Source organism: Oncorhynchus kisutch, linkage group LG2 (genome assembly GCF_002021735.2).
Source record: "Oncorhynchus kisutch isolate 150728-3 linkage group LG2, Okis_V2, whole genome shotgun sequence".
In the NCBI taxonomy this organism is placed as follows: Eukaryota; Metazoa; Chordata; class Actinopteri; order Salmoniformes; family Salmonidae; genus Oncorhynchus; species Oncorhynchus kisutch.
This window is the reverse complement of record NC_034175.2, coordinates 18,003,588-18,024,397: the sequence shown is the minus strand read 5'-3', so window position 1 is coordinate 18,024,397 and position 20,810 is coordinate 18,003,588. Positions and strand designations below refer to the sequence as shown.

General features: G+C 43.0%; 1 protein-coding gene across 3 annotated transcripts in view; it reads left to right on the top strand.

Annotated features, from left to right (window-relative positions):
- Window positions 1-20,810, top strand: part of LOC109908466 (semaphorin-6D-like) — a 164,034-nt gene that overhangs the window by 26,058 nt on the left and 117,166 nt on the right. Inside the window, exon 2 of one of the 3 annotated variants that reach the window (XM_020507117.2) lies at window positions 3,444-3,548. The exons of the other annotated variants lie outside the window; for them this stretch is intronic. The gene's annotated coding sequence lies outside the window, so the exon portion shown is untranslated. The remainder of the gene's footprint in view (window positions 1-3,443; window positions 3,549-20,810) is intronic. 3 annotated transcript variants of the gene reach the window in all.

Sequence of the window (20,810 nt, the reverse complement as noted above, 5' to 3'; positions counted from 1 at the left end):
GATTAAGGTCTGGGGTGTTTCCTGGTCATGGACCCAAAATATCTGTTTTGTTCCACGAGCCACTTAGTTATCACTTTTGCCTTATGGCAAGGTGCTCCATCATGCTGGAAAAGGCATTGTTTGTCACCAAACTGTTCCTGGATGGTTGGGAGAAGTTGCTCTTGGAGGATGTGTTGGTACCATTTCTTTATTCATGGCTGGTTTCTTAGGCAAAATTGTGAGTGAGCCCACTCCCTTGTCTGAGAAGCAACCCCACACATGAATGGTCTCTGGATGCTTTACTGTTGGCATGACACAGGACTGATGGTAGCGCTCACCTTGTCTTCTCCGGACAAGCTTTTTTACGGATGCCCCCAAGAATTGGGGATTGAAAGGAGAGTCCTCAGCAGTCCAATCCCTGTACCTTTTACAGAATATCAGTCTGTCCATGATGTTTTTCCTGGAGAGAAGTGGCTTCTTTGCTGCCCTTCTTGACACCAGGCCATCCTCCAAAAGTCTTTGCCTCACTGTGCGTGCAGATGCACTCACACCTGCCTCCTCCCATTCCTGATCAAGCTCTGTACTGGTGGTGCCCCGATCCCACAGCTGAATCAACTTTGGGAGACGGTCCTGGCGCTTGCTGGACTTTCTTGGGCGCCCTGAAACCTTCTTCACAACAATTTTAACCGCTCTCCTTGAAGTTCTTGATGATCTGATAAATGTTTGACAGAGTGATCTCCAGCCTTGTCCTTGTCAACACTCACACCTGTGTTAACAAGAGAATCACTGACATGATGCCAGCTGGTCCTTTTGTGGCAGGGCTGAAATGCAGTGGAAATGTTTTGGGGGGATTCAGTTCCTTTGCATGGCAAAGAGGGACTTTGCAATTAATTGCAATTAATCTGATCACTCTTCATAACATTCTGGAGTATATGCAAATTGCCATCATACAAACTGAGGCAGCAGACTTTGAAAATGTATATTTGTGTCATTCTCAACTTTTGGCCACGACTGTACATAGATGTACATAGGCCCATTATCAGCAACCATCACTCCTGTGTTCCAATGGTACGTTGTGTTCACTAATCCAAGTTTATCATTTAAAAAGGCTAATTGATCATTAGAAAACCCTTTTGAAATTGCACAGCTGAAAATGGTTGTTCTGATTTAAAGAAGCAATAAAACTGGCCTTCTTTAGACTAGTTGAGTATCTGGAGCATCAGCATTTGTGGGTTCAATTACAGGCTCAAAATGGCCAGAAACTCATCAGTCACTCAAATGAAGGCTATTCCATGCGAGAAATTGCCAAGGAATTGAAGATCTCGTACAACGCTGTGTACTACTCCCTTCACAGAACAGTGCAGACTGGCCCTAACCAAATAGAAAGAGGAGTGGGAGGCCCTGGTGCACAACTGAGCAAGAGGATAAGTAAATTAGTGTCTAGTTTGAGAAAGATGCCTCAAGTCCTCAACTGGCACCTTCATTAAATAGTATCCGCAAAACACCTGTCTCTACGTCAACAGTGAAGAGGCAACTCCGGGATGCTGGCCTTCTAGGCAGAGTTGCAAAGAAAAGCCATGTATCAGACTGGCCAATAAAAAGAAAAGATTAATATGGACAAAAGAACACAGACACTGGACAGAGGAAGATTGGAAAAAAATGTTATGGAGAGACGAATCTAAGTTTGAGGTGTTCGGATCACCAAGAAGAACATTCGTGAGTCGCAGAAAAAATGAAAATATGCTGGAGGTGTGCTTGACGCCATCTGTCAAGGATGGTGGAGGAAATGTGATGGTCTCGGGGTGCTTTGGTGGTGGTAAAGTGGGAGATTTGTATAGGGTAAAAGGGATCTTGAAGGAGGAAGGCTATCACCCCATTTTGCAACGCCATGCCATACCCTGTGGACGGTGCTTAATTGGAGCCAATTTCCTCCTACAACAGGACAATGACCCAAACTGTAATAACTATTTAGGGAAGAAGCAGTCAGCTGGTATTCTGTCTATACTGGAGTGGCCAGCACAGTCACCGGATCTCATACCTATTGAGCTGTTGTGGGAGCAGCTTGACCGTATGGTACGTAAGAAGTGCCCATAAAGTCAATCCAATTTGTGGGAGGTGCTTCAGGAAGCATGGGGTGAAATCTCTTCAGATTACCTCAACAAATTGACAACTAGAATGCCAAAGGTCTGCAAGGCTGTAATTGCTGCAAATGGAGGATTCTTTGACGAAAGCAAAGTTTGAAGGACACAATTATTATTTCAACTAAAAATCATTATTATAACCTTGTCAACGTCTTGTCTATATTTCCTATTAATTTTGCAAGTCATTTCATGTATGTTTTCATGGAAAATAAGGACATTTCTAAGTGACCCCAAACTTGTGTGTGTGTGTGTGTGTGTGTGTTAGCTCAACCATTCCGTGGGGGAACCACCGATCCTGGGACGGTTGAGCTAACGTAGGCTATGCGATTAGCATGAGTTTGTAAGTAAAAATAACTTTTCCCAGGACATAGACATATCTGATATTGTCAGAAAGCTTAAATTCTTGTTAATCTAACTGCACTGTCCAGTAGCTATTACAGTGAAATAATACCATGCTATTGTTTGGGGAGAGTGCACAGTTATGAACTTAAAGTTAATAAACCAACTTTGGCACATTTGGACAGTCTTGATACAAACATTTTAACAGAAATGCAATGGTTCTTTGGCTCAGTCTACACAAGCCTAAATTGCGTCTGGGCTGGAATAATACATTATGGCCCTTCTCTTGCATTTCAGAGATGATGGTACAAAATAATACAAAAAAACGCATGTTTTTTTTCTTTGATTAACTTTTACCAGATCTAATGTGTTATTCTCCTACATTCATTTCACATTTCCACAAACTTAAGTGTTTCCTTTATATGCATATCCTTGCTTGAAGTCCTGAGCTACAGGCAGTTAGATTTGGGTATGTTATTTTAAGCAAAAGTTGGGGAAAAAAGGGGCGGATCCTTAAAAGGGGAGAGATATATATATATATATATATATATATATATATATATATATATATATATAGATTACTTTTTAAAATGACTTAAACTGCGTAGAAATGATAATAGCCCTTCATTCATACAGTTTCTTGACTGTCCAGTTCTAATATTATTGACCTGCTCCATCTTGTTTTTAAGAAGAAGTCCACTTGTTAATATAATTGTCTGTGTTCTAAAGGAACTTTGGGAACCCTGCTTCACAATGTATTAATTGATGCATGACAGCGGCAGAGGGATTTGATTGATGTGACATGCAGGACCTTCGAGGTGTGAAAATCTTAATTTACGCTAAAAGCCTGATTTTTGATTAAAATGACCAAATGGAGCAGATGGTCTAGCCAATAAATAGAACATTACATATGGTGAATGTCTGACTGTAAGTCCATCTTGAATTTGCCCGTTTTAAATAATAGTTATTTTGGTTTTTGTTTAGATTGTGGATGTCTTCACTTGGGGTGGCGATCCTAACCAGCTAGTGCCAGTCATCTATCCGTGTCAGCTGGCTGAATCTCTACAGTCAAATTTGTCAAAGTTTAAGGTAAGACTGCTGTGAATTTTAATTGCAGTGAGATGAATGTTGATTTGGGGTTGTAGCTCTGGCTATGAACGTTCTTCTTACTGTTTGATCTTTAATAATTCAGGATACGAGTGGTTTGATGGGATGAGTGCAAGTTCTGCTGGCTGGAGGCACCCAGTGACAGACTGATAAATGGAAGCAGTGTGAAAGGTTATTAAGCCACTTTTTTTAATTGTAATTACATATATTATTCATTAGATTTTATACAATATTTTAATCAGTCTGCAGAGCTGAGTAATTTTCATGGGCAAATGTAGGGGGTAACTCCTCTTCATAACTTTGAAATATCCTTGATTTTTGTTTTTGTAGAAGTAGATTAGATATAACATGACAATATGTGTTTATTAGCATGACAATAGCAGATTGAAGAATAGGCCGTGATGGAAAGTGTCTTAAATTGCGTTATGGCCAACCCGCCAGTCATGCGGGTATTGAAAAAAACAACTGCATAGATTACCCTAGTGACTGTAGCCTAGATGAAGAGGCATCCTGTCTAGTCTGACAGTCCCTGGCGACCATGACCACGGACAGTAGAGGACAGGGCCAAGGTGTGCTGGTGACAGGCCATCTCATGGGATGGGTCTGAACAGATGGTTGGCCAGATGCAATCTAGCTGTGACCTTGGACCAATCTGAGGGTAGAACCAGTGCAAATGTCTAAAAAAACATGTCCATAATATCAGTCGAAGACTCATTTTACAGTACTTTGTTATTGTTTGGTGTCTGTTAGTGAGTGATTTACATTTTATTTTACATTTTGAGGACATACAGGTATAATTAGAGCAATTTCTGCACATATGCAGTCTTTGGGGAGTGTGTCCTTCTATTGCTTAAACAGCAGCTTCTCTCTTTTCAATAATTCCCATCTCACCTGCCACTTGACCATCCAGGGCTCTCAGAGGAGATGCCCCAACCCTGGCCCAATTCAAACAGCCAGATCCAGAAACTGAGTGAGAGGAGCCTGGGGAATGACTGCCACATCAGCCCAACACTCGCCAGCCCTGTAGAGTGATTTAAGAGCAGTGAAGGGAGGGGCTGGATTGGGGACCGGGGGTGAGGTTAGAGGTGTCAGGCGTATAATTGGGGTGAGGAGATCTCGGGGTAGATGGAGATAAGCTTTATTAAGTCAGTTGAACTTGGATGTGGCCCGTCCACCTTGCTTTCCCACACATGCAGGCCAATCTTCCATTTCCATAAGAGACTCTGTCCAACAAAGACATAGAGGGCAAACTCCTCAGGCTCCTTTCAATCAGAGAAAAGACAAAGACCTCATTAATCTACAAATGCTAGTGGGAAAGCTATCTATGGTCCTGTGTCCAAATGGTTGACACAGTTCCAGTTGAAAACATATGCTTCTGTCAGATAGTTATGTTTTAAGGACTGATTAGTTAATATGCAAGTGTGTTCAGTAGTTTCAGGGCCTTTTTATTTGTTTCAAAGCCAGTTTGACATGACACTTTGTCAGTGATGTCGTCAGTTGGAGAAGTGTGTTTTTATTTTCTTCAAACAGTAAATGCTAAATTGTTAATGCTCGATCATTGAAGTCTCCCCTTCGCTCAGGCTCTTATTCTGCTATGCCCTGTAGAGGCTTGTTTTTCAAAGCCACTGTGAAGGAAAGGGACATTGACAGCCTGGACACAGCTCTCTTTTCCTGAGAAAATAGTTTTAGATTCTGAGCAGCAAAACAAGAGAAAGTTGATGCGGAGAGGTCACGGGCAGAATTAGCTGCCTCCCTCAGTTTCTCCCAATACAAATTGGTTTCCGAGGAACTCAAGAAAGAGGCTGGCTCCTTGTTCTCTGCTTCCTTAGTAGCTTGTTAATCCCCAGCTCTGTCCGGAGGGGAAATGCTTGCGCACACACTACCCCCCAAAAACGACCCCCTGTCCTCCTACCCAATCCTACAGGGACTTGCTAATCCTGTGCCTGGTCATGGTGGGGAGATTGCTGACTTTTCAAAGCCCGTCTTTGGCCAGACTTCAAAGTCACAGCGATACAAGGCTTGAGAAAGTGGGCTTGGCGAATGAGGTCTGCTGTGAGCAAACCTGCTATGAGGGTCACCTCAAACGTTACCTATACACTTTCCCCAAGGCAACACTGAGAAGTTCAGTCTCGAGGGGATGGCTTTCTTGATTGGGGTACTGGGTGGGGGATAGCTGGTTTGTCAGATGTGTGTGGAGGCCCTCTCTGGCCATAACATGTGAAACCTGACAGAAGGATGGCAGGGCTGTGAAGCTATTTTTCTCAATTTGAAGAGTTGCTACCAAATTGAAAGGTACCATTTCAAGTGAAATACAGGGAAAAAATAAATGCATGGAAAGCCCTTTTCTCCCTTCCTTTTAAGTCTTTTTAATTCTTGAACTGACAAACTCCTAATTCTGAATATGGGAATTTTGATTCATCCTCATCATTTATAGTTATGATGATAACGATACCTTTGCCTTGTGCCAATCTTGTCAGATTATGTTCATTGAGCTGTCATAATAAGTTTATCTATGTATAGGATGTATCGTGAGTCAGGATTTTGGCTCTAGATGTATTCATTGTGAGACATCTCACTGTTTATAATTTTACAGCTCCTTTGCCAAGAATCACTCCAATTACTACCATGTACATTATTTTTGGGTCCTCATACTCCGTTAGATTCTCAGATAACAATTTGCTTGATTGGAGCAGCAAGGATTCATGCCAGCTTAGTAGGATTTTCAGGGTCATTGCACTTACTATTTTTTTGTGATCAACAGTAGTTTACTGTCTTAACAAGCCTGTGATAATAATTTTGTTACTGTGCATTTTCTCAGATTTTTCTGTTCAGCATCTGTCGCCCTTTCTTAGAAATTATTTAACACAATACCATACTTGTTATTTTAATTGGCATGACTAATCTTGTGGGCTTCAAATTCAAAGCGTTTAAGTACAAATGTTTGTGCCCATGTGCTTGTTAGTCCGACCAAGTGGAAATCCAGTTTTCTAAATGATTTGTCCTCATTTTGTCATCCTCTTGAGTTATTTGTCTCGTTACTTAAATGTAATCAGAAGTCTTTGTTGCTTGGACGGTTGAGAGGGCTTGCTCAATTTAGACCCTTGATTAGAATAAAGGAATGATTACAGTGAAGGGACTCCTTACTCCTGAATACTTGCCTGCTCGCTTGTTTAACGAATGCAGAGTGCCCGTGCAACCTGGCAATTATTTTAAGTGAACTCCCCCGGCTCCAGATTCTGCTTTTTGCCTTCCCGACCAGGAAAGTGCTGGGATGTGTGGCAAGTGGGATTCTGTCCTAATGCTCTGAGACAGCTTTGCCCTGGGCTAACCCAGTGTAAGAGGTCAGCAAGGTTTAGTAGAATAATGAGGAGGTTCTGTTAACTACAGATACATTAATAGATGTGATTTTTACAATTCATTGAGCTTATTCAATTAGCAAACCCTAGCCTATTATTTAGTGCAGATCATTCTCTACAGATTGATTTACATACCTTTTCCCTCCTTTGTTAGGTGATAAAAATACTTTATTTCTACAGTGGTTCGTCCTTTGAAAGTTGCAGCGTACTGCAGCTAAGCTTGCATGGTGTCACAGAATTCTATGGCACATTATTTAAGTCAGCCATTGTAAACATTAAAGCTAGTTAGTGCTAGTTTGACCACCAGAGGGCATCTTTGAGAATAATTTGATAGCCTTCAATAGTGGCTGTACTAGATAATAAAATAAAAAAATTGTAAGAACATAGTATATGGGACTGATTTTAAGAAATGTTGCTTAATTCAATTGATTAATATTATGGTGTTTCTAACGGTGCTAAAATACACTGCTCAAAAAAATAAAGGGAACACTAAAATAACACATCTTAGATCTGAATGAATGAAATATTCTTATTAAATACTTTTTTCTTTACATAGTTGAATGTGCTGACAACAAAATCACACAAAAATTATCAATGGAAATCAAATTTATCAACCCATGGAGGTCTGGATTTGGAGTCCACACTACAGGCTGATCCAACTTTGATGTAATGTCCTTAAAACAAGTCAAAATGAGGCTCAGTAGTGTGTGTGGCCTCCACGTGCCTGTATGACCTCCCTACAACGCCTGGGCATGCACCTGATGAGGTGGCGGATGGTCTCCTGAGGGATCTCCTCCCAGATCTGGACTAAAGCATCTGCCAACTCCTGAACAGTCTGTGGTGCAACGTGGCGTTGGAGGATGGAGCGAGACATGATGTCCCAGATGTGCTCAATTGGATTCAGGTCTGGGGAACGGGTGGGCCAGTCCATAGCGTCAATGCCTTCCTCTTGCAGGAACTGCTGGCACACTCCTGCCACATCGAGCATTGTCTTGCATTAGGAGGAACCCAGGGCCAACCGCACCAGCATATGGTCTCACAAGGGGTCTGAGGATCTCATCTCGGTACCTAATGGCAGTCAGGCTACCTCTGGCGAGCACATGGAGAAATGCCACCCCACACCATGATTGACCCACCGCCAAACCGGTCATGCTGCAGGATGTTGCAGGCAGCAGAACGTTATCCACGGCGTCTCCAGACTCTGTCACGTCTGTCACTTGCTCAGTGTGAACCTGCTTTCATCTGTGAAGAGCACAGGGTGCCAGTGGCAAATTTGCCAATCATGGTGTTCTCTGGCAAATGCCAAACGTCCTGCACGGTGTTGGGCTCTAAGCACAACCCCCACCTGTGGACGTCGGGCCCTCATACCACCCTCATGGAGCCTGTTTCTGACCGTTTGAGCAGACACATGCACATTTGTGGCCTGCTGGAGGTAATTTTGCAGGGCTCTGGCAGTGCTCCTCCTTGCACAAAGGCGGAGGAAGCGTTCCTGCTGCTGGGTTGTTGCCCTCCTACGGCCTCCTCCACGTCTCCTGATGTACTGGCCTGTCTCCTGGTAGCGCCTCCATGCTCTGGACACTACGCTGACAGACACAGCAAACCTTCTTGCCACAGCTCGCATTGATGTGCCATCCTGGATGAGCTGCACAACCTGAGCCACTTGTGTTGGTTGTAGACTCCGTCTCATGCTACCACTAGAGTGAAAGCACCGCCAGCATTCAAAAGTGACCAAAACATCAGCCAGGAAGCATAGGAACTGAGAAGTCGTCTGTGGTCACCACTTGCAGAACCACTCCTTTATTGGGGGTGTTTTGCTAAATGCCTATAATTTCCACCTGTTCTCTATTCCATTTGCACAACAGCATGTGAAATGTATTGTCAATCAGTGTTGCTTCTTAAGTGGACAGTTTGATTTCACAGAAGTGTGATTGACTTGGAGTTACATTGTGTTGTTTAAGTGTTCCCTTTATTTTTTTGAGCAGTGTAGTTGTATGTTATGGCTTCAAATCCTATTGCTTCTAATGCTCTTTAAATAAATAAGACCTACACCACTTTTAACAGCACATTACTCAACATTAGTGAGACTAATGTCGCCTACAGTATATCGAAAAATATGTTTGTTCAATGATGTGACCGCCAATAATTACATATGGGTCTCCCGGTGGTGGCTGGCACAGGTATTGAACCTGCATCTGAAGCAACACATTTCGCACTGCGATGCAGCGTCTTAGACCCCTGCGCCAATCAGGAGGGCTGTTTTAATACTGTACATGGTGTCCAGGTCAAGATAACCAAAACATTACTTTATTAAAGACTATCAGGAAGAATGTTGGCACTTATTTATTTTGATCCAAAGCCATGAATGAGTGAGTCACTCAGCTTTATGTAGGTGCCGGTCTATAGGACTGTGCCATCAACTTGATAACCTCCAAAATATAATTATATATTATTTCGTTGTTGTTTTTTTAACGAAATTGAGCGATTTGTAATCTGAGGCCAAAATAATATTTGTAAAGGCCAAAACATTTATTTCTGTTTTTAGAGGGGGAGAAACGCTGGGCCAATTGTGCTCCGCCCTATGGGACTCCTAATCATGGTCAGATGTGATGTATAATAATAATAAATAGGGATGCACTATATATCGGTAAACATATCAGAATCGGACGATGTTATCTAAAAATGCCAACATCGGTGTTGTCCGATGTCTAGTTTAAAGCCGATGTGCAAAACCGATGTCAAAGTTGTCGTGCATACCTATATAACGTAGGTACATGCCGTAATGACGCCACATACAATTTTGCGCTACACGTGCAACACAGCATTCATAACCTAGCCCACAATGTGTGTGTGTGACTTTTATTTAACTAGGCAAGTCAGTTAAGAGCAAATTCTTATTTACAATGACCCGGACGATGCTGGGCCAATTGTGCGCCGCCCTATGGGACTCCCAATCAGGACCGGATGTGATACAGCCTGGATTCGAACCCGGGACTGTAGTGATGCCTCTTGCACTGAGATGCCGTGCCTTAGACCGCTGCGTCTGTGTGTGTGTGTTTAACTATTTAACTGTACTAGAATGCTTAAAAGGCCACAATTCTTTTGGCAAGGAAAATAACTGATATCGGTATCCGTCAAAAATGTCATATCGGTGCATCACTAATAATACTTTTTGTGGTATTATTTGTTTTGTCATTTCTGGTGGATTAAACTGAAATTGCAACCAATCACAGCCAACCTGACTAAGAAATACATTTGACGATATAATTCTCCCCTACCCTCCTCCTAGGCAAGTCTATTGTCCAGATACCTGCTAATAGCCATAATGGCGCTGTACAACGTGACTGTGTGTGTTTTGAAAGAGTGTTTTCCAGTAAGCAACCATTTGTTTACCTTCATTAGAGAACCGTGTTCCAATATTTCTGTAATTCAGTGATATTTATTCACATAGTAATTAGTTATAGATCCATAACTAAATTAACATCAGTATTTTAAGTGTTTTTATCATTTTATGTTTTTATTTAACCTTTATTTAACCAGGTAGACTAGTTGAGACCAAGTTCTCATTTGCAACTGCAACCTGGCCAAGATTAATAAAGCAGTTTGACACATACAACAACACAGAGTTACACATGGAATAAACAAACATACAATCACTAATACAGTACAGGAAGTCTATAGGATAAGGGAGGTAAAGGCAATAAATAGGCCATGGTGGCGAGGTAATTACATTATAGCAATTTAACACTGGAATGGTAGAATGTGCAGAAGATGAGGAATGTGCAAGTAGAGATACTGGGGTGCAAAAGAGCAAGTTAGATACAGTATGGGGATGAGGTAGTTGGATGGGCTATTTACAGATGAGCTATGTGCAGGTGCTGTGAGCTGCTCTGACAGCTGGTGCTTAAAGCTAGTGAGGGAAATAAGAGTTTCCAGCTTTAGTGATTTTTGCAGTTCGTTCCAGTCATTGGCAGCAGAGAACTGGAAGGAGAGGCGGCCAAAGGAAGAATTGGCTTTGGGGGTGACCAGTGAGATATACAGTAGGGGGAAAAGTATTTAGTCAGGCGTCTTTTATACTGATAGCAAGTGCAAACAGGTGCCATTAATGCAGGTAACGAGTGGAGGACAGAGGAGCCTCTTAAAGAAGAAGTTTACAGGTCTGTGAGAGCCAGAAATCTTGCTTGTTTGTAGGTGACCAAATACTTATTTTCCACCATAATTTGCAAATAAATTCATTAAAAATCTCTATTCCATTTGCACAACACCATTTTAAGTGGGAGAACTTGCACAATTGGTGGCTGACTAAATACTTTTTTTGCCCCACTGTACCTGCTGGAGCGTGTGCTATGGGTGGGTGCTGCAATGGTGACCAGTGAGCTAAGGTGGGGCTTTACCTAGCAGAGACTTGTAGATGACCTGGAGCCAGTGGGTTTGACGACGAGTATGAAGCGAGGGCCAGCCAACGAGAGCGTACAGGTCACAGTGGTGGGTAGTATATGGGGCTTTGGTGACAAAACAGTTGGCACTGTGATAGACTGCATCCAATTTGTTGAGTAGAGTGTTGGAGACTTTCTTTGTAAATGACATCGCCGAAGTCGAGGATCAGTAGGATGGTCAGTTTTACGAAGGTATGTTTGGCAGCATGAGTGAAGGATGCTTTGTTGTCAAATAGGATGCCGATTCTAGATTTAATTTTGGATTGGAGATGTTTAATGTGAGTCTGGAAGGAGAGTTTACAGTCTAACCAGACACCTAGGTATTTGTAGTTGTCCACATATTCAGAACCGTCCAGAGTAGTGATGCTGGACTGGCGGGCAGGTGTGTGCAGCGATCGTTTGAAGAGCATGCATTTAGTTTTACTTGCATTTAAGAGCAGTTGGAGGCCACGGAAGTAGAGTTGTATGGCATTGAAGCTCATCTGGAGGTTAGTTGACACAGTGTCCAACGAAGGGCCAGAGGTATACAGAATGGTATCGTCTGCGTATAGGTGGATCAAAGAATCACCAGCAGCAAGAGCAACATCATTGATGTATACTGCCCATGAATTGAACCCTGTGGCACCCCATAGAGACTGCCAGAGGTCCGGACAACAGGCCCTCCGATTTGACACACTGAACTTTGAGAAGTAGTTGGTGAAACAGACGAGGCAATCATTTGAGAAACCAAGGCTGTTGAGTCTGCCAATAAGAATGTGGTGATTGACTGAGTCGAAAGGCTTAGCCAGGTCGATGAAGACGGCTGCACAGTAATGTCTCTTATCGATGGCGGTTATGATATGGTTTTGGACCTTGAGCGTGGCTGAGGTGCACCCATGACCAGCTCTGAAACCAGATTGCATAGTGGAGAAGGTACGGTGGGATTCAAAGTGGTCGGTATTGTTATTGATTATTAAACGAAAGTATAAAGATGCTGATGAAGAAATACAGTACTGTACAGTATATGCTTTATCCAACATTTTGCGGTTGCATGAGTTCGCACACACGCAGCTTCATGTAGGTGCCGAGGCTATATGACTATGCCATCAACTTGATTATTTAGCAGACTTAATTTGCTTATATTCAGGCAACACAGTTAACTTAAGAATATAATTGAACATTTTTGTTTCTCCATGCTTGTCTAAGAGGTGGTAGAGTTCCAGAGCTCACAGATGTGCCTGGCATGGATTGTGACTCCATGTCGTTCCTCACCTTCTTCAACACGCCATTCTCCGCCTGACTCTCCTCCAATGCCGCCTGGCTCTGGACCAATGCATCAGCTGTCGCCCGTATCTCTGCCCTCAGATAATGTTTCTCTTTCTACTGGTCTGCCTTCAATGACTCGGTCTTCAAAGTTTGAATCCGATCCATGTGCACCTTCATCAGATGAGCAGAATGGTACATCCCTGAGCCCCCATCGATTACAGTGGTCTATGATCGAAACGGTATATCAATTAAGAATTAAAAGTGACTCCAACACACATGCTGCGTTCACATTTTAAGAATCTAGCAAAACAAAGCACTTTCTTGGCAATCATGCGTTTTTTTCAGGGTGGCCCATTGTCCAGCCCTTTGTCCACTGATCTCCACGGATGGTTGTCGACATGGTTTTATGCTCTGCAAAAACACTTTCATGTTTTAGTACACAATCATTTTTATTTAACAATTATTTCATTATCGATTGTATTACACAGTATGCCTACACATTGATAGGCTATATACATTTTTTTTTTAAGAAAATGCACTGAAACCAAAATACCTTAAGTTTTGGTGATCCTCTCTGCTCCGGCTCATTTTCAAATTGTGGTTACCCTGGAAAGTGGTAACCCTGGAAAGGGTAGCACCATAGAAAGATGCTGGCTTGATGAAAACAAATTCCATTTAGTCTGTTCTCTTTGGTCACAATGTCATTTTGTTGTTGTTGATAAACAGCTCGTTTTTGAATGGTAACTGTGTTAAGGGGGTGAGTTTGGTGCGGTGTGAGGAGAACTTGAAACGTGTGACTTTCACACCTACAGTAGCCGGGCTATAAAGAGTCTTTTTGTCCTGCTAATCAGGCTACAAGTGTTTGAAAAGTTGTTTTCAAAATGCCACCAGCTGTCCATCACTACTGTAAATAATAAATATCTTGTTTACATTCTTTATTGTAACCACAATGTTACAAATAATTTGTATCTTCCTTTCCAATTACTTTTAGAGTTTGGGATTTACAAATGTGTGCTTCTCACAACATTTTTTGTTAAATCCAGTTCAGATTTAATTAACTTTTGAGTGACGCCTTTAGTGAGCGATCTAATGCTTTAATATTTAATCATATCTGCCCTCCGAGGCATTTTTCACGCGTGCAGACAGGCACTAAGAACAGCGGGAACGTTTCCCTAGTCAGCGCCATTAGTGCAACGCCCCTTAAAGTGTTGCTCTTTGCTACCCTCTGCTACCTCCTCCCTTCCCCATGGGCTAGGTCCGTCTTCTGTGCGCGTCTCTGTGGCCCATCCCGTGCCCCCTGCCCTCGTGCCTTGAACCTCGCTTGCCCACCGCTATTTCAGTACATACAGCTGGAGAGCTGTAAGGCAATCCCATTGTGCGCCACTCGGGAGCCATGACCAATATATATTGTCTGGTTAATAATACATCTGTGAGTATATCCAAGGGGCTTTTATATAATTCTAAATTAATAATAATCTTTGTTTGATTATTTTGTTTTCAAATAATGTAAAGTGAGCGAGGAAAAGGTCAGTTTTTGAACATGGGGTGAGCCATTGTTTCTAATTTGTAAATAAAGCCAGTTTATTATTTAGAATGATTTAATTTCTGTTTTGAGAGAGAGAGAAACCAAAAAACCTACAGTCAACTCATGGGTCTCACAGTTGTGGCCGGCACGTTTATTGAACCAGCATCTGTAGCAACACAGCTTGCACTGCAATTCAGTGTCTAAGACTGTTGCGCCATTCAAGTGCTGTACAATGAGACCAGTCGGGAGTAGGCTACAGTAATACAGAGACAGAGTAGCGCCTTAGATCACAGATTATGCTTTTGGGTCCCAACTCCCCCTTGCACTGGTCTGGAGCAATGAAGGAGTGACGCAGGGTACCGTACTAAACCACAAATTACCTCAAATCCCGCAGCATAATCGCAAAACTTTTAATGGAGCAACCACTGTATGTCAGCTTTGAAATTTCTAATCAAAATGTATTTGTCACATGCTTACTTACGAGCCCTTAACTTAAGAAAATATTTGCTCAAAAATAATCAAATTAAAGTTTTTTTAAAGTTACAGTGTACCGTGTCAATGTGCGGGGGTACAGGTTAGTCAATTGAATTGAGTTAATATGTAAATGTAGGTAGGGGTAAAGTGACTGCATTGATAATATACAGCGACTGGAGTTACTCTACTGTATTGTGTACCCGGGCTCTACTCTTACCTTATTAACAAGGAGCACGTGTGATCATTGCAACAATTATCATCTGGGTAAAAAAAAAAATCTAGGCGCACTATTGCTCCTAAATAGAAAATCCAGGTCGCACACAAATATGTAGGCGCATATGCGTGTAAAATGGTCGCACTGTAGAGCCCTGTGTTTTGGAGTTCTGTATTCTGTCCAGCGTCCACAAAAACAGTGCCTACCCTTTGCAGGGAGCTGGAGAGACCGCGTGTATTGATCTGGTCCATGAGACAGAAGGTGTATGTGAAAGACTGATACTGTAAGCAGCAATGGACTTGGAGCTGTCTGCATCATGTGGAAGAACCAGTCTGATGAGCGATATTGACAGGGGAGAAGGGCTTGGAGATTTACAGTGGCAGGTTGTTTTCCTCCTGCCTTATCTTCTGGGTTATTACAATGTGAAGACTGTTGGTATTTTCAGTAGATCACAAAACCCCCAATCAGAATTTCTCTTGGAAATGACATGGTGGAGTTGGATGGTTTTGTCCAGTGGAGCATTTGTTAGCGTTGAGGGGGATGTTTACTGGTAGTGGTATCATGCTGTGACTGCTGCAGCAGGCTACAAGTTCTATCTCATTGACTCTCCTATTTAATATAATTGATGTTTATAAATTCCCTAGGTACAGCATTACAGGGATTGCTGTATTAATTGCACACGTATGTCTTTTAAATAGGTAATTGCAAGCCATTTGCTGGAATATAAATGCACTCTGCTTGTGTTTAATGGAGTTTATTTATATGGAAGTACTACGGGTCCATTTCATTAATAAATACAGGCAATAAAAGAGTTGCTTTCCCTTACTTGACCTCTCGCCACATTTGTTTGACTCCTCCCATTCAGTTCCATTCGTACGTGGCTGTGCATTTCAAGGTCATTTCACATTTCCTATTTCCGTGTTTATAATGAATGTCATTATATTACTTTTTCTACCGAACCACAACCTTGCATTTTTGCAGCCAATTGAGTTTGTAGTGCAATCCGGAGGTTCCCGTTCTTATCACAAAACTTCCCTCCCCCACTGCCGTTTGTCTGTCCCATGATGAATGACCTCTCTATGGATGCCGACACCGGTGGATTGGACATGGTCACTAAACCTCTTGGTCTGGAGTCCCCTCCCCATACTCAATGTTATCGACTTGCTCATAGCCCTTGCTCCCTATGTGGGTGGGTGAAATAATCTTCCACCGGGGCCCCCGTCCCTTCCTGCATTCAATATCCATTTTCTTCCAGATCATGTACAGTGCCTGTAGAGGTCTACACCCCCTTGAAGTTTTTCACCTTTTGTTCCATTACAAAGTGGGGTTGAAATAGATTGAACTGTTCTTTTTTTGTCATTGATCTACACAATCCTCCATAATGTCTAATTAATACAAATTCTATCACTAAAAAATTGTCGTTGCATAAGTATTCACCCCCTTTGTTTAGGTAAGCCTAAAACTAGTTGAGAAGTCAAATTTGGCTTAACAAATCACATAAGTTATATGATCTCTCCTCCATACATACAACATCAAGGTCCCACAGTCAGGTATTGAGTTTCAAGCACAGATTCAAGTACAAAGACCACAGAGCTTTCCGAAATCCTCATGGAGAAGTGCAGTGATTGTTACATGGGTAACTATAAAAAATCTAATCAAATGTATTTATAAAGCCCTTCTTACATCAGCTGATATCTCAGTGCTGTACAGAAACTCAGCCAAAACCCCCAAAAAGCGAAACTGGAGCAGCAGCATGGCCAGGTGGACTGGGGACAGCAAGGAGTCATCAGGCCAGGTAGTCCTGAGGCATGGTCCTAATGCCCTCAATCTCACACACATCATCAAGGAACCCACCAGGTACAACCCTAAATCTGTAAACATGGGCACCCTAATTGACATTATCCTGACCAACATGCCCTCCAAATACATCTCTGCTGTCTTCAATCAGGATCTCAGTGATCACTGCCTCATTGCCTGTATCCGCTACGGGTCTGCGGTCAAACGACCACCCCTCATCACTGTCAAACGCTCCCTAAAACACTTCTGCGAGCAGGCCTTTCTAATCGACCTGGCCCGGGTATCCTGGAAGGATATTGACCTCAACCCATCAGTTGAGAATGCCTGGTCATTCTTTAAAAGTAACTTCCTCACCATCTTAGACAAGCATGCTCCGTTCAAAAAATGCAGAACTAAGAACAGATATAGCCCTTGGTTCACTCCAGACCTGACTGCCCTTGACCAGCACAAAAACATCCTGTGGCGGACTGCAATAGCATCGAATAGTCCCCACGATATGCAACTGTTCAGGGAAGTCAGGAACCAATACACGCAGTCAGTCAGGAAAGCAAAGGCCAGCTTTTTCAAGCAGAAATTTGCATCCTGTAACTCCAAAAAGTTCTGGGACACTGTAAAGTCCATGGAGAACAAGAGCACCTTCTCCCAGCTGCCCACTGCACTGAGGCTAGGTAACACGGTCACCACCGATAAATCCGTGATAATCGAAAACTTCAACAAGCATTTCTCAACGGCTGGCCATGCCTTCCTCCTGGCTACTCCAACCTCGGCCAACAGCTCCCCCCCCCCCCCCAGCTACTCGCCCACGCCTCCCCAGCTTCACCTTTACCCGAATCCAGATAGCAGATGTTCTGAAAGAGCTGCAAAACCTGGACCCATACAAATCAGCTGGGCTTGACAATCTGGACCCTCTATTTCTGAAACTGTCCACCGCCATTGTCGCAACCCCTATTACCAGCCTGTTCAACCTCTCCTTCGTATCATCTGAGATCCCCAAGGTTTGGAAAGCTGCCGCGGTCATCCCCCTCTTCAAAGGGGGAGACACCCTGGACCCAAACTGTTACAGACCTATATCCATCCTGCCCTGCCTGCCTATCTAAGTTCTTTGAAAGCTAAGTCAACAAACAGATCACTGACCATCTCAAATCCCACCTTACCTTCTCTGCAGTGCAATCTGGTTTCCGAGCCGGTCACGGGTGCACCTCAGCCACGCTCAAGGTACTAAACGATATCATAAAAGACAGTACTGTGCAGCCGTCTTTATCGACCTGGCCATGGCTTTCGACTCTGTCAATCACCATATTCTTATCGGCAGACTCAGTAGCCTCGGTTTTTCTAATGACTGCCTTGCCTGGTTCACCAACTACTTTGCAGACAGAGTTCAGTGTGTCAAATCGGAGGGCATGTTGTCCGGTCCTCTGGCAGTCTCTATGGGGGTACCACAGGGTTAAATTCTCGGGCCGACTCTTTTCTCTGTATATATCAATGATGTTGCTCTTGCTGCGGGCGATTCCCTGATCCACCTCTACGCAGACGACACCATTCTGTATACTTCTGGCCCTTCCTTGGACACTGTGCTATCTAACCTCCAAACGAGCTTCAATGCCATACAACACTCCTTCTGTGGCCTCCAACTGCTCTTAAAACGCTAGTGAAACCAAGTGCATGCTTTTCAACCGTTCACTGCCTACACCCGCACGCCCGACTAGCATCACCACCCTGGATGGTTCTGACCTAGAATATGTGGACATCTATAAGTACATAGGTGTCTGGTTAGACTGCAAACTCTCCTTCCAGACTCATATCAAACATCTCCAATCCAAAATCAAATCTAGAGTCTGCTTTCTATTTCGCAACAAAGCCTCCTTCACTCATGCCGCAAAACTTACCCTAGTAAAACTGACTATCCTACCGATCCTCGACTTCGGCGAAGTCATCTACAAAATAGCTTCCAATACTCTACTCAGCAAACTGGATGCAGTGTATCACAGTGCCATCCGTTTTGTTACTAAAGCACCTTATACCACCCACCACTGCGACCTGTATGGTCTAGTCGGCTGGCCCTCGCTACATGTTCGTTGCCAGACCCACTGGCTCCAGGTCATCTACAAGTCTAAGCTAGGTAAAGCTCCGCCTTATCTCAGTTCACTGGTCACGATGGCAACACCCACCCGTAGCACGCGCTCCAGCAGGTGTATCTCACTGATCATCCCTAAAGCCAAAACCTAATTTGGCCGCCTTTCCTTCCAGTTCTCTGCTGCCTGCGACTGGAACCAATTGCAAAAATCTCTGAAGTTGGAAGTTGGAGTTGGAGTTTTATCTCCCTCACCAACTTAAACATCTGCTATCTGAGCAGCTAACCGATCGCTGCAGCTGTACATAGTCCATTGGTATATAGCCCACCCAATTTACCTACCTCATCCCCATACTGTTTTTATTTTATTTACTTTTCTGCTCTTTTGCACACCAGTATCTCTACCTGTACATATTCAGCTGATCATTTATCACTCCAGTGTTAATCTGCAAAATTGTAATTATTCACTCCTATGGCCTATTTATTGCCTACCTCCTCATGCCTTTTGCACACAATGTATATAGATTCTTTTTTTTCTACTATGTTATTGACTTGTTTATTGTTTCCTCCATGTGTAACTCTGTGTTGTTGTCTGTTCACACTGCTATGCTTTATCTTGGCCAGGTCGCAGTTGCACATGAGAACTTGTTCTCAACTAGCCTACCTGGTTAAATAAAGGTGAAATAAATCAAATTAAAAATGCAGTTGTCCTTCTGAACTGAGCTGCATGACAAGAACTAAACTGCTTTGGGATGTCACCATGAAGCCATTGGTGATTTTAATGGCTTTGATTGGAGAACTGAGGATGGATCAACAATATTGTAGTGACTCCACATAACCTAAATGACAGAGTGAAAAGAAGAATACAAATATACAGAATGTAAAGGAATGTACTTTTTCGCCTAAATGGGAAGCCTTATATTTAGGGCAAATCCAACACATCACTGAGTAACTGCCTCCTTATTTTCAAGCATGGTGGTGGCTGCATCATGTTCTGGGTATGCTTGACATCGGCAAAGACTGGAGTTTTTTAGGATGAAAAAACAGGATGGAGCTAAACACAGGCAAAATCCTAGAGTTAAACCTGCACCAGACACTGGGAGAAGAATTCACCTTTCAGCAGGACAATAACCTAAAACACAATTTCAAATCTACCCTGGAGTTGCGTACCAAGAAGACTGAATGTTCCTGAGCTGCCAAGTAACAGTTTTGACTTAAATCTGCTTGAAAATCTGACAAGACTTGAAAATTGCTTTCTAGCCATGATCCCCAACACCTTGACAGAGCTTGATGTCTTTTGAAAATAATAATGGGCAAATATTGCACAATACAGATGTGCAAAGCTGTTATGATACTTACCCAAGAAGGCTCACAGCTGTAATCGCCGCAAAAGGTGTTCCTAACATGTATTGACTATTAGTGTTTTCTTTTTCATTAATCTTTTTTAAAATGTATTAAAAATGATCCACTTTGACATTAGAGTATTTTGTGTAGATCGTTGACAATTACATCAATTTTAATCCCACTTTGTAACACAAAACGTTAAGAAATTCAAGGAGGGTGTAGCCCTTTCTACAGGCACTGTACACTGTGTACCTACTGCTGCTACCATGCTCCACCGGCACCCTCCTTCCATATCTGCCAGGTCAAGCCTGAGAGATGGGTTAAGCGCCCTCCTTACAGGCACCTGTATGACACAGGGAGAGAAGGATGAGGGCAGACTGATGAGACGAGGACAAGGAGGGCAGATGAGGAGGTGGAGGGAAAAGGAGATTACTTAGGGCAGACCAGGGGGGTGAGGGAGGTGATAGATTCCATGTACTTTGTGATGGGCATTAGGGTGGAGCAACCTGCGACCCCCCCCCCCCCCCCCCCCTTACACACACACACACACACACACACACAGCCTTGCTCTCTGTCAGCATATCTCTATCAATCTGTTCATCCTGTTGGTGGTTATTTTCAATCACCTGCTCCCGTGGCTATGCTAGACCTCTCATCCACTCCATTATTTATTCCCATCTTCTCTTCCTTTCTTTTTCTCCTTCCTTATCTGTACTCTCTCCAGATTTTTCAATATGCCTGTGATTGGTTCACTGATGCGGTGTGCTCTTCAATCTCATCCCTAT